Source organism: Hippichthys cyanospilos, chromosome 1 (genome assembly GCF_059441005.1).
Source record: "Hippichthys cyanospilos isolate Australia breed blue-spotted pipefish chromosome 1, RoL_Hcya_1.0, whole genome shotgun sequence".
NCBI classification, from domain to species: domain Eukaryota; kingdom Metazoa; phylum Chordata; class Actinopteri; order Syngnathiformes; family Syngnathidae; genus Hippichthys; species Hippichthys cyanospilos.
Window position 1 is genome coordinate 24,391,754 of NC_142369.1, and position 15,672 is coordinate 24,407,425.

General features: G+C 38.5%; 1 protein-coding gene across 1 annotated transcript in view; it reads right to left on the reverse strand.

Moving 5' to 3' along the window:
* pip5k1bb (phosphatidylinositol-4-phosphate 5-kinase, type I, beta b) overlaps positions 1 to 15,036 on the reverse strand; it is a 36,139-nt gene extending 21,103 nt beyond the window's left edge. The window contains exon 1 of the mRNA XM_088425141.1: positions 14,839 to 15,036. The gene's annotated coding sequence lies outside the window, so the exon portion shown is untranslated. The remainder of the gene's footprint in view (positions 1 to 14,838) is intronic.
* Between the last annotated feature and the right edge of the window lie 636 nt (positions 15,037 to 15,672).

Genomic DNA, 15,672 nt, shown 5'->3' on the forward strand with positions numbered 1-15,672 from the left:
TTTCGGCGCAGAATTGTGATGTTTGTCGCATGTTTGTTACGTCCGAGTCGGATGAATGCGACCAGGCCGTTCAGACTTAGGTCGCATGTCAAAAGGCAGGATACAGTACGTACCACATCACCAAGTGGCCTGGGTTGCATTTGAAAAAAATATGATCTCAGTCATTAATACGGTCATTAAAAATCAGATACTAAGGTCAGATAGTGCAGAAAAAAAATCCGAATTGTGTCACTTCAGGCTGCAGTGTGAACTTAGCCTAAGAGAAATTTTAAAAGTTTCTGTTTAGTTAAAATGACCAGTTAGGGCTGATAGTGCCAATGATTTTGGCATGCACCTAACAACATCGGTATTCCATGTAGATATGATTTTGGAACAACCTTCGTCTGACCAGTTTCAATCGTGCTTGACCTCAGATGTTCTAGTACACTTGTGGGGACGAAGTGCTAGATAAATGTGCCTCGTGTTATCTGAGTGAGCGGGGGATTGCAGTTGAAGGCATGGGGGGAGGTGTTTTAAAAAAAAAAAGAAAGAAACAATAGCAACGTGTTGCCTTTGTCTGATAAGAAAAGTCTGCAGTGGACTCCCTACCTGAATATAAATGCTACATGAAGCAGCAGGTCTTGAGCTCTTCTCAGCCCTTTAGTTATAGTGCTAAATATGGTGGGGATTCCATTCAAACCAGTGTTTCGTACAACAAATACATACATGGCTAAATATACTTGCAGAAATAATAGAATGCAGCTCTTATCAGCTCTTCAGTTGCTATGAACACAGACACCACAAATACAAGCTCACTCAAAGCCCTCCTCTCCACATAATACACATATCCATGATGTAGGAGTTCATTTGTTTTTCTCGACAGTATTCAATGCTGTACAAAACTAGTCCACGCAATGTTAATAATCCCGCAGGCCTGTTTGGCTATGGGCTCTCCGGTCCGAGGGAAGGGAAGTTCTATAGTGCTGTGGACTCTCACTCTCTAGCTCACTCTCACCTGACCCCTCCACCCAGCTGGTGCGCGCTCCGACAGACTTTTCCAGAACAATCCATGGAGAGGCCCGTCGCTGTAGCAAACAACAGGTTTCTGTTGTTCATCATAACAAAAGAAAGGACAGACTGATGGCTACATCATTCCATGATTTCTTACTGCAGTTATGTAACCTAGTGTATATTACAAGGCTTCTTAATGCCACCTGCCTGAGACAAAAACTTTACCACCCTTTAAATAAATACATACACTGAAACCGGGAAGAGAGAGACTTCCACTATAGTGTCACAGACAATTCTACTGCTTCAGGTCAGTCAAAATTCAAAACAAACACTCTTTTCACAAACAGTCCTGCCATGTAAAATATGTGCCGGAAGCAGAAAATGCAGAGTCTGGTAAGAGAAAAATGTAATATTTCACAAGTGGCTGGAAGTCAATATAGTAGCCTCTTACAAGTCAACTGATCATTTGTATTTGACTATAAAAGCAGAGGTTAGTTTCCTCAGACATAATGGGACATGCTACATCCTAGTTCAATTAGATGCTCTAGTTTCATCATACATACATACATACATCCTAGATACCCTCACAAAACCATAAAACTCTCATTCACTATTTGGGATCACCATAACATTATTGCGTTTTTCATAAAAACAAACTGTTGCATGTGAAATAAATTTTCTACCCTCGCTATCTCTCCTCTGGACATATCTCATTCAGGCCTCTCTGACTTTATATCCAAAACCTCTAACATGTGTTGTCCCTCTGATGTATTCATACCTGACCCTATCTTTTCCCAAAGGGAACCTCAGCATCTTCATTGCAACCTCCAGCCATCTCTGCCTCCTATAAACAACATTGTCAATTTCACCACAGTCTTTTACACCTTTTCTTTCATTTTAGCTGAAAATGATCTACCACACATCAAACTTGACACTTTTCTCCATCCATTCCAACCTGCATGCATGTTTCTCCATTGTTCTGGGCTGTTGACCGTAAAACATGTGAAACCCTCCAACTTCTTCTCATCACTCTGTCTGCACACTTTTCTATTTGGGTCCCTCTAATTCACACACATATAATCCATCTGCTGAGGGCACCCACCAATCCTCTCATTTCCAGGGCCAAACTTCACAGCTCTAGCTTCTCCACCTGTTCCCTACTCTCCAGCAGATCACAATGTCATCTGCAAACAACATAGTACATGGAAATTCCTCCCTAACTTTGTCAGCCTGTCCATCACCATAAAGAACAAGAAATTAAAAATTAATCCACAAATGTTACCATTATTAAGCATGAGCAATCCCATTTTCTACAGCTATTTTCTGTGGCGATTGTAACACATTTTACCTGAGCAAAATCTCGGAATGAACATAAATTCATCAAATAAAAATATTTGATGAAGACTGTTACAGTTTTCTTTGCTTTGTTAATACGATTATTTTTCTTGTACATACAACAACACATACAAATCTTACACATTACAGACATTTTTTATATAGTCTTCTCACAGGAAAAAAAACAAAAAACAAAAAACAAACACACAACATCTCACTTATGGATTTAGTTCTGCCCATAAGCACCTCACTGCAACAGTGTTTGTGAGGCCCTGTGGCAGTAACCTGAGCAGGGTGTCTTGCTCTGAGATGGTACACCAAAGATGTACAATTAATACGGTGTTTGAACTTTGCTGTGGGTTTGTGTCCATCCGTCCGACCCCATCAGCCAATGAGCATTTTTTTTAAGTAAAACTCCTGTACATAAATGTCTATCTTTGTCTCTCTTTGTGCTGCTCTAAGTTTGAATGCAAAGTTAGTTGAATTTGGCTATCACAGGAAGAAATTAGAACTGAGTTAAAAAAAAAAAAAAAAAAGAATGTTAATGTTTTGTACAATTTAATCTCCACAATTAACACTATGCTCTTAATATGAAGACCTTAAGGGTCACTTACAAAAGGGCCCCAAACTTAACCGTTACTACTTAGTAAACAATGTACGAAACATGCGTGACAAAATATATCACAAGTGAGTGAAGGACTACATTAGGGTCATCCAGCCATGGCATAGGTCTGCTCTCTACGTTTTGCTGTTTTTGTTGTCTTTGAAATGCATCCTAGTAGTAATGTTAGCATCACAAACATGTGATATGGACATTAGCTTAGACATGTTGTCTCACTAAAGCTCTCACCAGAACAAAGATACAACTAATGAGTTCCTATTTTCTTAGGTCCCTAGATACTATTGGATTACTGCATCAGATGAGAGACATAATGCAGAATCAATAGTAGTCCAGCAACCAAAGTGTGGCTTTGGACTGGGACTCTATGACCTTCACCATTCAAAACATTGCCTGTTAAATAAGAACAGCAATGGACACGATCAAGAGGGGATATACTGTAGAGAGTCTCTTTTACTTGGTAACTGCTCTGATAGTTCGATTCTAAAGTTCTTTGTTGCATTTAAAAAAAAAAAAAGTCACACAGTATTCAGCATTCCTTCAAGCCAACCATTGAGGTTCCACTCCTGTTCAGGGTTATTAACCCCCCAATAATTCAAGTTCAGGTTCTAGCACCATAGGCTGCATGATAAAACCAAATACGTAATTTCAGCACAACATATACAAGCAAAGTATCTCTTGAGGGAGGTGGTGTGTATACCTTGTGTTTAGCAGCACTTTGTATTTCTGTCACCTTGGGTAAACATGTCACTGTTTTGTGTGTGTGTGGTTTAGTTACCCTACTGTGGAAAATACAGTAGTCACTTCTGTTCCAGCTTGCACAGCAAGCGACGAAGTACGGTGTGTGGCCCCCACTACACTGGCTGGAAACAAGTCCCTAAACAACCTGAAATATTTGGCCTTCGGGATTAAAGGCTGTTTTTCACAGAGATTAACTCTCACGGATCATAAAATCGCAACACCACACAACAGTCACATGAAATAAAACACAATTTTTCCTAATAGTTTATATCTACAAGTTGCTAAACATGGAAACCAATCTGACAATATTATATCTGCCAAATGATCTTTACGTCATTTGAGAGTTTAAAGTATGGTAAAACTGTATACTTTCATTTTGCAACAGCTATCACAGTTCTCATTGTATTTGGATGTTTCTGTCAGTGGCGGTCTGTGCGTTTAACACTCAGGCCGTCAGTGATTCAGCCCCCTCAGAAGCACACATACAGTACACATTACTGGGCTACACTGGCTATTTTCCGGAGCATTTGAACATCAATGAACCCACATCAGCAATTGAAACTTATCATTAGACGCGATACTGCCAGAACTTAAAATAATTAAAAATAATTTTAAATTATTCGTCCACAAAGTTTTATGAAGTCCACCGAGTGTCATGTCGGTGCGACATGTTGGCAACAGATGTGGGAAGGTGGATCCAAAATGCAAGGAGGCAAGATGAAATGGGCTCAAGAAAACGATTTAGTACTCACGGAAGCTAGGCAAAACAAAGAAACACGAGAGCGACACTAGAGCTGGAACACGCTCATGACAGGTGACACAAATTACACTAACGAAAGACGCCAGGGAAAAACAACACGAACCCAAAAGCAAAATAAGTCAAACTCCACAAAATAAAGCCACAACAGGACAAACCCAGACAGAGCGTGACACCAAAAGCATGCAAGCTTCAACAAGGTTAGACGCTAAAATACAAATCACACTTTAATAAGAACATCATTTTATTTCTTGACCACTGATTGAATGTGAACAAAAAAAAGTTACGAAAACATATTAAAAAAGAAAAAAAAAAAAAAATCAATCAAATGCTCAACTCACCAAAACGAGTGTCTCCCACTTCTTTCAATACAAAATCCATTCTTTCTTTCTTTCCTCAGAAAGACTTCAATGACTTGCTTGTAGAGTTTCTGTGGTTCATTTCCAATAATAAACCCTTTTGTATTGACATGGATGCCAATGCTGAAAGTCACGTCGGTCCAATCTCTGTTTTGTTCTTCTTCAACCATTGTGGGTTAAAAAAAAGCGAGTAGATCTGAATTTTCTGCGAAATATTCGCAGGTCTGGTGTCGATGTACGCTATCCCTCATGGTTGCCGTTAGCTTACGGTGGAGCATCATGTTTTTTTTTTTTCAATAACTTTAACTACTTCCAACGTTAAGCATGGTGGATCAATATACCATTGCCTTTGTGCCTGTAGATGGCCAACTTATGGCTCGATTGACTATTACAGCTGTCTATTAAGCATTAGAGCCACTGACATATCCATCTGTGCTTGCGCAGAAGCCCGCGCCATGTTGATGCGAATGCCATGGCTTCTGGCGAAGGCAGATTTCACACAGCATAGCGATACAAGTTAGCTGAATACTAATTGGCTAAAAACTATATCACTACAGCACTGCAAGGAGCGTAACCAAATGGATATAAAATGACACGAAAAGAACAGAATATGGAGGATATATATTAGTCAAATAAATGTAAAATGAAATTGACTCATAAGGCTATTATAATTATTATAGGTTATTATAGTTATAATATCAGGTTATTTTAGGCAAGAAGAGAAGACCTTGCTGGCTCTGTGGTTTCTGTCACCCTCCCATCCTCCCTGGGGGGGAAGGCACAAGTCATGGAAAACCATAACTATAGATTTTCAGTCACAAACGCAATCACTTAAAGACAGTTCAGTCAATAATAACCTAACTTTTGTCAAAAAGATACTGGCCTTTTTAGGATTAGGATTTATTTTTCCTGTACGTTTTCAGACTAAGTTCACCTTTGTGGACTTTTGAGCTCTACTGAGTGGCCTGTAAGTTTTTTTGGCCCGCCATTGTGGCCATTTATTGACTAGACTATGTAGATGAGGACAATAAATTCAAAAGCAGAAGGAAGCAGGAAGAATTATTTCAGGGAATAAGAGTGCCACTACTGCGTTTGCCCTTGAAACGAAGCAGGAACACTTCTTGTAAGTAATTATCTTCAGTGAATACTGATCATCCGCCTATTTGTTCTTTTCACTGAGGATTTGTTGTCACACTGTCTTGAAAGTTCCACAAAGTCAACACATTGTTATACTCCATTAGATATTTTACAAAAGTGTATTGAGGCTTGTAATTGGTACATGTACAAGTCAACAATAGCCATCAAAACTTAATAGGGTGGCACATATGAATTACCCCACCAGCACCCCTGAGTGAACTGTAACATTACAGAAAGTGGAATTAAGTATGCACTAAGCAACAGCATTGCCATGGTAGACCTGAATGTTTTGTTTCACAATAGTGCCTCCTCCAAACAATCACATTCCAAGGTATCATTTTCTGAGCGCCACTCTGAAAGTTAGAGACTAGAACTTGGTGCCCTTTTGACCTCTTTTGACATTCCAACAGAAATTTCAGTTTTGTATTGCCCCCCCTAACTCCCCCCCCCCCCCCCCCCCCCCCGGGCTTTATCTTTGATAAAACACAAAAAAAGTCGCAAAGTCCAAAAATTTTCACCGAAAAAAACCAAGGGTTAAGTATGTACTTAGCAACAGCACTGTCATGGTAGACCTGAATATTTTGTTTCACAATGGTGCCTCCTTCAAACAATACGATATTACATGCCGCCATTCTCTGTGTGACCTTTACAAGACTGGAGAGTTAACCTTTCACAAATGATGTGAACAGATAGGTGAGCACGAGTAAGGAGGAAGACAAACAAAAGGTTCTTCCATTTGTAGCGTTTACTTGCTCCCTACCACCCACTAAGATAAATTCGAATGGAGACATATCAGATTATATTCATCGCGAAGCCACTGCGGCGAACAAACTCTGCTGTGTAGACTACACCACAAACAATGAGGTCTATTTTACCAGACACAATCACGCACTGTACATCCATTCCGTTGGTGTAAAGCATTAAAAAAAAAGCAAAACAAACCCTAGGAGAGACCTGTAGAAATGCTATTCTGAGTGCCCTTCAGTTCCATTGTGCTTGAGAAGCAGTGAAGAAGCACTATGTTGAGCAAGTCACATGAATCCAGACAAGCCGTGGCGGAATTCAAGACCATTATTTGGCGAGAAAACAGAAACTAGATTCTCTAAAGAGATACGTGACGCAAAAGAAAATTCAATGTGTTAAAGGGTGGACTATTTGGCCAATGACATCAGTGACATGCTGTTTACATCTTTGTCTCGGTGGCTAACATGACATGAAAAACATCATATCAGACATCATATACTAAACAATGATATGAAAGAGGAAGAAAGGGCAACTTGATCTCACTCCCTTTAAACCTGTTCAACACTGAAAGGTTTATTACATGCACCTATTGGTGAGGCAAACAGATTCTGCCCTGGGACACAGGTCCACCTTTGGTTTGATGCCAAAACAATGTTTTTGTTAGAACTAATAGACATATTCTGTTTCAGGGTCCGACTGTCAACATCATCGAAACATGTATTAACTGTACAAAGTTTAAAGTGTCATTTTAAAATTCTAAAATATATACTGTATATTTATTCAGCCATTTTAGCATCAAAAGTGAATGTTTTCTCTATAAATACTTTTATAACTTATTTTTAATGTACTGTTTAAGCCTTTAAAATGCTTTTTGCTACTTGCTGTTGCGAGAAAATGACATCACATGATTACGGGGATGTACAGTGGGTAACAACCATTACGGCTCAGCTTGCTCAAATGACCAAACGCAGAAATCGGTTTTGTTTACGAAGTTACTTCATTTCTTTCTTTTTGTGTATGCGTGTGTCTTTTCGTGTTTTTGTCGACGCTTGGATGGAGCTTTCTTCATCCCATTTCTGTTCACATGATTATGGTTACACTTTCCTGTACACTTTGCTGTGGTGTCTTTTTGTGTTTTTGTCGACGCTTGGATGGAGTTTTCTTCATCCCATTTCTGTTCACGTGATTATGGTTACACTTTCCTGTACACTTTGCTGTGGTGTCTTTTTGTGTTTTTGTCGACGCTTGGATGGAGTTTTCTTCATCCCATTTCTGTTCACATGATTATGGTTACACTTTCCTGTACACTTTGCTGTGGCAAGTTGGCAACAAACACAAAACGCCAAAGAACACTCCCAGACACTTTAAGAGTCGCACCTGTCCATGTCCACTGATGGAACAGACAGCTCCACGTTTAAGTTTACTCATGGAATAATGTTGATACGTCCGTCATCTGAAAGTGAACTTAGAAACACTATTACATGTGCAATGTATATACAGTATAACAAGGTATATGCGTGAACTAGGAATGAATCCATTATCGAATGAAATACTCAATAGGATCATCGATTTCAAAAAGGTTCGATAGTGACAGTCCGAATTGTAAATATAAAAGTCATGCTGACTTTTCTCTATCCAAAGTTTTCCACTCCTTTCACTTGTCATCCAAACATCTTGGGCCAGCTGGGTGGGCCTCTGCTTGCCTTATCACTGCTATGGCAGGAGAGCAGGAGTTGGGCATGTGGGCTCAGCAGGAGCAAAGCAACAAGAAGGACAACGGCGAAAACAAACATTGCCACCAGTGAATAATCTGAATACTTGCAAGGCCGCCAACTGCTCACCGTGCCAGCGAGCCACCAGTGGTCTAATGAGGAGCCTGATTATGTGACAATCAGGACTGCAAGCCTGTTTAGGAGCATGCCGTGAGGCCATGGAGGGGAAATCATTACGGAAGGGTTGGTGAAAAAAGCTAATTTGACATCCAAAGTCGGCCTCCTTCAACAATCATGAAACTGACACTGGTATTTGTTGACATTGTACCAGTCCCATGGTTCTCATGTCCATGTCATACTATAACATGGCTCCATGAAGCAGAAAAACTCCTTCACGTGTATCAGGCCACTTCAACAAGTTACATAATATGAGTTGTTGGTGTCAGTAGAATTCGCTCGAACCGCCTGATTGCACAAATCGCTTTCCGCATGACAGGTCAAGCTATTGGGAAAATCTTAATTAGGGTGGTTTGAAGTGTAAAAACTCAGAGTGCATTGTATTGTTTTGTCATGTGTTGCCACTGTCCTTTTATATACACAAGCACACAGACAGCCCACAGACAAATTAGTATTTATTAGTACGTGACTGAATCTAATAATCATCAGCGCGTGTGACAAAATGAAGTCCAGGCGTTTCAAATCAAAACTGTAAACGTTAATTTTACTTCACAACTGCACTGCTAACCAGAATATTGAGCATATTGTACCTCAGTGTTTGTATTAGATACCATTAGAGTGTAAAAATGTATGCGTAGTCTTAGCATGTCATCATCTTCTTTGTATGGTTTCCAATCATTTGCTCATACTGTACACGATCCCAAAAAGTCACAAACTGGAGCGACTGAAAGTTCAGTGCAGGAAGTGATGTCACATATTTAACGCCTGTCGTAGTTTGCAGTCTTCCATATCTTATTATGTGACATTTAGCCGGTGCTGCCAAGCGTGAATGAACACAATAAAAGAAGATAACAGAGAACAGACCATGTCATTCTTTCAGACAAACAACAGAAGTGAACAGAAGTGTGCAAACCTAGCCTCAAGTCAGATCAACTAACTGCATGTAGGTCTTATGATCCTGTTTGACCTGTCTAGTTGACAAAATGTTTTTTTTCATGTTTCATAGGGGTCTTGATTGTATTTTTTGGTCAGATGTTAATTTATGGGCACCCAAAAAAAATGCATTTAGCTTATTAAAACAATGTCTTCTTTGTCATTGTCCGCCGCTAAACAAATGTTAGGAGAGTTTCAGTCAGACAACTTAAGTCCTCCTTGCCGAAAGCAGTACAAGATTAACCAGTTCAAGAGTAATCATTAGAGGCAAAGCCTGAGGGCTTGACATCATCTTGAGAGCATATCCATCACTTATTAACCAATCACAAACTGCTGATAGTGCCTTCACCAGCTCACATTCTGCAGAGTTAATTATAGCCAAATACGGCATTTTGTGGTAGAAACCAGTTTGTCTTACAAGCAGTACTCGACCACACTGTATTACACAAGACAATTGCAACACTGAATCAATCGTAAAAGTACTATACTGTATATCGTACAAGTAAAAATACAAGTAAAATAATCAAGCTCGAATAATGATACGAGGCGAAACTACAAAGCGTTGCAATGGCATTGAATGTACGATATGTGATCATTTCAGCAATAGAACAAAGGGGTGAGGTCCAGGACTGCCATCCTGGCAGACAGCTTCTACACACAAGCCATCCGGATTCTCAACAAATCTCTCACGCATTAATCTGCCTCTTACTACATGCATAAATAATATTTTACACTAATATTTTGCACTACATGAGTAAACGAATGGATGGATGGATGGATATTTGCACTATATTATTAGCACCATTGATTCTGTTGTTGTTTTATTGCTGTTCTCATTGCTATTTATTTATTGCTTGAACATGGAATCTAGCTTGCTACTTTGGGAAGTGAACGGAATAAGAATTTAATTGTGTATTATATTAATACCATATATATGACAATAAAAAATTTGAATCTTCTATATTTTTATTGGCTGTGTTGCGTGGAGATTGCCAACAAGAACTAAAACAGCGCATAAAATAAAATCTGTGGCTTAACGATTATGAATCGACTCCCCCAGAGGTTCCCGTATTCAAAAACAGCACAACATTTTTCACCGCCGTTAACGTGAAAGGATGTCAATGGAAATCCAACTGAGAAGAACAATTGACGTCATTGCACGTTCATTGTTTTTCTCTTTTTTTCAAATTGGGACCTTTGTGAGGATACATTGCTATAGAAAATGGATGGATGGATGGATGGATGGATGGATGGATGGATGGATGGATGGATGGATGGATGGATGGATGGATGGATGGATGGATCGATGGATGGATGGATCGATGGATGGATCGATGGATCTGGTGGAAAAATAGTTTAGCAAAGTAAAATAAAAAATTAAACAACACAAACTATGGTCAGTCAGAATGCTTGAAATCGGCTCGCAGGTTCTCTCTCTTTTTTTTTTTTAAACGGCCGGCATTAAAAGTCAAAAGATGACAGCACTAATTTGAATATATCAGAGGTGGATATTTGACAAAGACTGCTATAGACATAAAAATTTAATTCTTACAGGACTGACAGTGAATGAGTTAAACGTTATTGTTTCACTTCAAGATAGGATGGGACAGTATCTCTTTTAACTGTCCCAAACTGTCGTGTTGAGGCAAATATTGTTCTAATCTACTGTAAATAACATGTGATGCCACAAAAGAGCCAAACTATTCATAATTAATGTTGTCCTTCAGACACTGAACTAGACGTTGAAACCAACTGTCCGTTTTTTTGCCTCGTTCGCATTTGGCGTGAACGCCAATATATATATATATATATATATATATATATATATATATATATATATATATATATATATATATATATATATATATATATATATATAAATCTTTCAGAGCAGATATATATATATATATATATATATATATATATATATCTATATATATAAATCTTTCAGAGCAGATATATATAGATATATATATATATATATATATATATATAAATCTTTCAGAGCAGATATATATATATATATATATATATATATATATATATATATATATATATATATATCTGCTCTGAAAGATTTTTTGGGTTACAACAGCTTGATCCTATCCAGGTACTGATGGAAAGTGGATGACCAGGACATTCCCTTTCTACTAAAAAATGTGAACATGAGTGAGAGAGATGGAATGAAGTGACGAACTGAAGGCATTTCACTATCACAGTACAGTGAGGCATTTTTATCAGAGCGTAAGCAAACCCCGTCAAGAAGACACGCCCCTGGAAACAGCCCGTCGACCCCTAACACCATTATCAGGCATAAGAGTAATCGTTGGGAGCTAGCGCTGACTTATGTAACTGTCTTAAATGATTCTCATATGCTTGTCATTATGCTGCAATCACCAGTGGATCCCATGGAGCACTGTACATCCACACAGAGCGCTCTTTGACCGACAATCACAAGACTGCACTCAAACATTTCACGGGGGGGAGTTCAGTCTGAGGACAAAATATGATGATACAAGCCCATACACTATTAAAACAAACTGAAATAAAATTAATTGAATTCCAGGTGCTAAAAACAAACTCTTTTTTTGTTTGATGTTGGAGCAAGTCAAAAGTCATATCAACAACTACACATGTGGGGGAGTAGCCTAGTAAGTAACGTCAGGAACATTACCGGTAAGGCTCCGTGAGTAACTGGACATGAATTTTAACCAACTGTAGTTGCTCATGAATGTTCTCATTTTGTATATGCTGGATAAGAGTGTATCATGTATCGTTAATGTAGAACCTTTTCTTCTTTTTTACTTAAATGGACTGACCACATCTTGTAACTTTAATTTTGGCTCACAACACAAAGTAAGATGTTTTTTTAACGTATGCAACGAATCTTCCCCCCCCAAAAAAAAAATCACAAAGGGGAAGTCAAGTCTAAAGTTTTCTTTACAATTTTATTTTCTATGTGGCCCCACTAGTCTCCCCGTTTTGATCTTCGCCAGGTGGGGGCCATTTTGCCACTTGCGATCAACTACAAATGAGAATAATGATGCCTAAGGCAAACATCACATTTCACACAACAAACCCAGAAAACACGTGAGCTGTGATTGGTTTGTTACCTAAGCCATTTGGGACCGTGAGGTCACTGCCAGTCAACAGCGAGTGGCAAAAAAGCCGCTCAGTGAGATGGATAAAACCAATTTGGGATTTTCCTGTGTAATTCCAACTCCATAAACACAATATTAATCAGAATGTTGTGTTTAGCCTCGAGCGGATGCGAAGAACATAAAATTGTAAGGAATATTTTTTACCTGACTTCCCCTTTAACAACTACATTTTATTCCACCAGGTAGGGAGTGTCATTTGATGTGTTCGATACACAAACAAAGCAGATAATCAGAATTATAATATTAAAGCTACAAAAATTCAGCCCTGTTATTTGGTGCCACATCTTACTGTTGGGAAGAATTACATAACCCACAGATGCTGCTCACTAGGACTGTGTTTATGTTTAAAGAGTAACAGGCTGGGCACAGGAGGGCCAGTGTTACCCCTAAAGACACAGCAGAGTATTTGCATGAGCAATTTCCATTTCAAATAGTTTCAGCCAGTGCGGGATAATTCTGCTGTCTGCCAGGCAAATTCAGGATGAACACAGGAACTTCCTAAAGGAAACCACAGACCTGCCATCTATCATGAATCCAGTGGCAAATAAAACCTAAAACAAAAGAACTCAATAAATGTTACACCACTGGAAAGTCTGTTAAATGATACCCAATTTTAAAAGAACTTGTTTTTGTGAGAGGAGATAGCAAGCCTACTGAGTATATGGATTCTTCTTTAAAAACATTTCACTGCCTATGTTTTCCAAGGGTAATACTTCTTGGCACAAATCATTGTTGCAGCCGAGAAACAAACACAATTTTTCAAACACTTGTGTGATAAGCGCCTATAAAAAAAAGGATGGATTTATGTTTTGTGTTGACATACCACAATAAACCTCTACTTTGAGTAGTTATTCATCTTTCAAGCTTTTTTTTTTTTTTTAACAGCCTTGAAAAATATTAAAACAAAGAAATCAAATGCACTTCCTTGAGGGAAATGGTTAGCTCTGTGTCAAGGATCAACATACAAAACATACATCTTCTATTCATTTATGAAGATACAAAACAAGTGTCTTTCAAAATGTTGCAAATCGTTCTAATTGTTAAATCAAAGGACCTAGCTACAACCCAGTGGTTGTTTCGTGGCATTATATACAGAATACATGTAACCATAAAAAGACATTACAGTGTACTCAAGGTTAAACACCAACGTCATACCAAATTCTGTGGTTAAATACAGAATGTATGCTATAATGTAGACCTAGAATGCACAGTACAATAAAAAATCCAATTGTCAGAAGATATAAACAGACAAGAGCATCTTTTGTGATGGTTCCTTGAAAAGCACTATAAATGCAAGTTGATGTTATTATGGTAGTCATTACAGTGAAGACTCATAGTGAAGACTCCCTGTTTGAAAGCTCTCTCTAGCTTCCTCTAAAACATGACAGAAAACTTGCCCAATCATCATTATTTCCCATCAGAGTAGACATACTGTACTTGCAGTTTCTCTCAAATCACATGGCTAACTTCTTCATCCAATCCTTGGAAAGCAATCAGTCAACAACAATAGCAATGAACTTGCAAAGGTTGCAGTTATTAGGTTCAGAACCCAATTAACTGTCGTCAGACGTGTCATTTGCTGTTGAATGCAATTCGAATGACTCTCTTGTTCCTATTCATGATTGTTCACTACATTTACATAAAACAACAAGAAGTCTCATCAAGACAATCATTGTGCAGTGTTCATCATTGTGCTGCAGTAAAAGCGAAGCCATTCATCCGCCTCTTTATTAGGTACACCTCCAAAGTCTAAAAGCTCCTCAAGAAAACTGAGTAATAAAAGTAATGAAGACATTTGGAACTGCACTAATATTTTGATTTGATACTCAGTGCTGTCCTACAACACAAACAATGATAAACATGTTTTCTTCAACGCCAATCTCTCATACTATTAATATTTTGTGTTGTCAGTGTACTTAAATGGTGTGGACAGTGTGTAAATGGGTTCAATTCGACAAGATAATAAAAACCAGGTGGATTAGTTTACATGATCATGAACAATATTAATGCGTGAGTAAATTCACCTGCTCCACCTCGCTCGTCTTCCGACGTATCGCCAAATGACATAAACAATTTAGAAAAACAATGACGAGACGCCATTCATTTGAAGTCTTTTTGTAAAAACCAGTTAAGATATTCGCTTGGTTTATTAGGATCCGAGATCTAACCTTACCTGCTAGTGGACCTCTTCCGAGAGAAGACCAGTAGACGAATATGTTTTCTTTTTCTCCGCGGTGGTGCTACGTTTTGCTGCAGTCAAGTCCGCAAAAATATGAATAAAACTCAAGCACGGCGTACGTCCCGGCTGACTGAACTGTTACCGGGCACAAACTACTCTGACAATAACAGCAGGAAGAATGACCACTGAGTGTATGAGCGTGTGCGTTCGCGCGTGTACGTGTGGTTCGCACAAAGTGTCGTTCAGTGCAACACAACTTTGAAAACACACTCACGAGCGCTACCTGCTGGCTGGGTAAGGAAATATCCCCACAGCGGATTCAAAAGGAAAAAAAGTCTATTAACATGGAAAAACATTTGACTGCAGGCGCATGAAAAGTTAAATTAGTACTGTACTGGAATTAAAAAAAAAAAAAAAAAAAAAAAGTTTAACAGGCTTTAAACAGGGCAGGCCCAGGTCATTTGGGGGCCCAAAGCAAAATAATGCTAATAATGCCAAGTTTTAGCCATAATTCACATACCGGCCTGATTTTCCTTAGTGTAAGATTCAGACAATTTTTCATTAGGGACAGCAGGAGGTGCTGCATTCACCATTGTCTGCAGCTATAACAGACATGGCAGCCACTCCTCATGTACTATAATTTAAAGACCTACGATTATATTTAAAACATACCGTTGGTCGTTCAGAACACATTTATTTGCAAGGTTTTGAAATTTTTAATAATTTAATTGATTCCTTTTTAATGAAAAGCTGTCTAAATCATACACATTGTCCCTTTAAGTATCCGTAACAATTGAGTAGACTGCAAAAAAATGAAAAGAGGTTGCG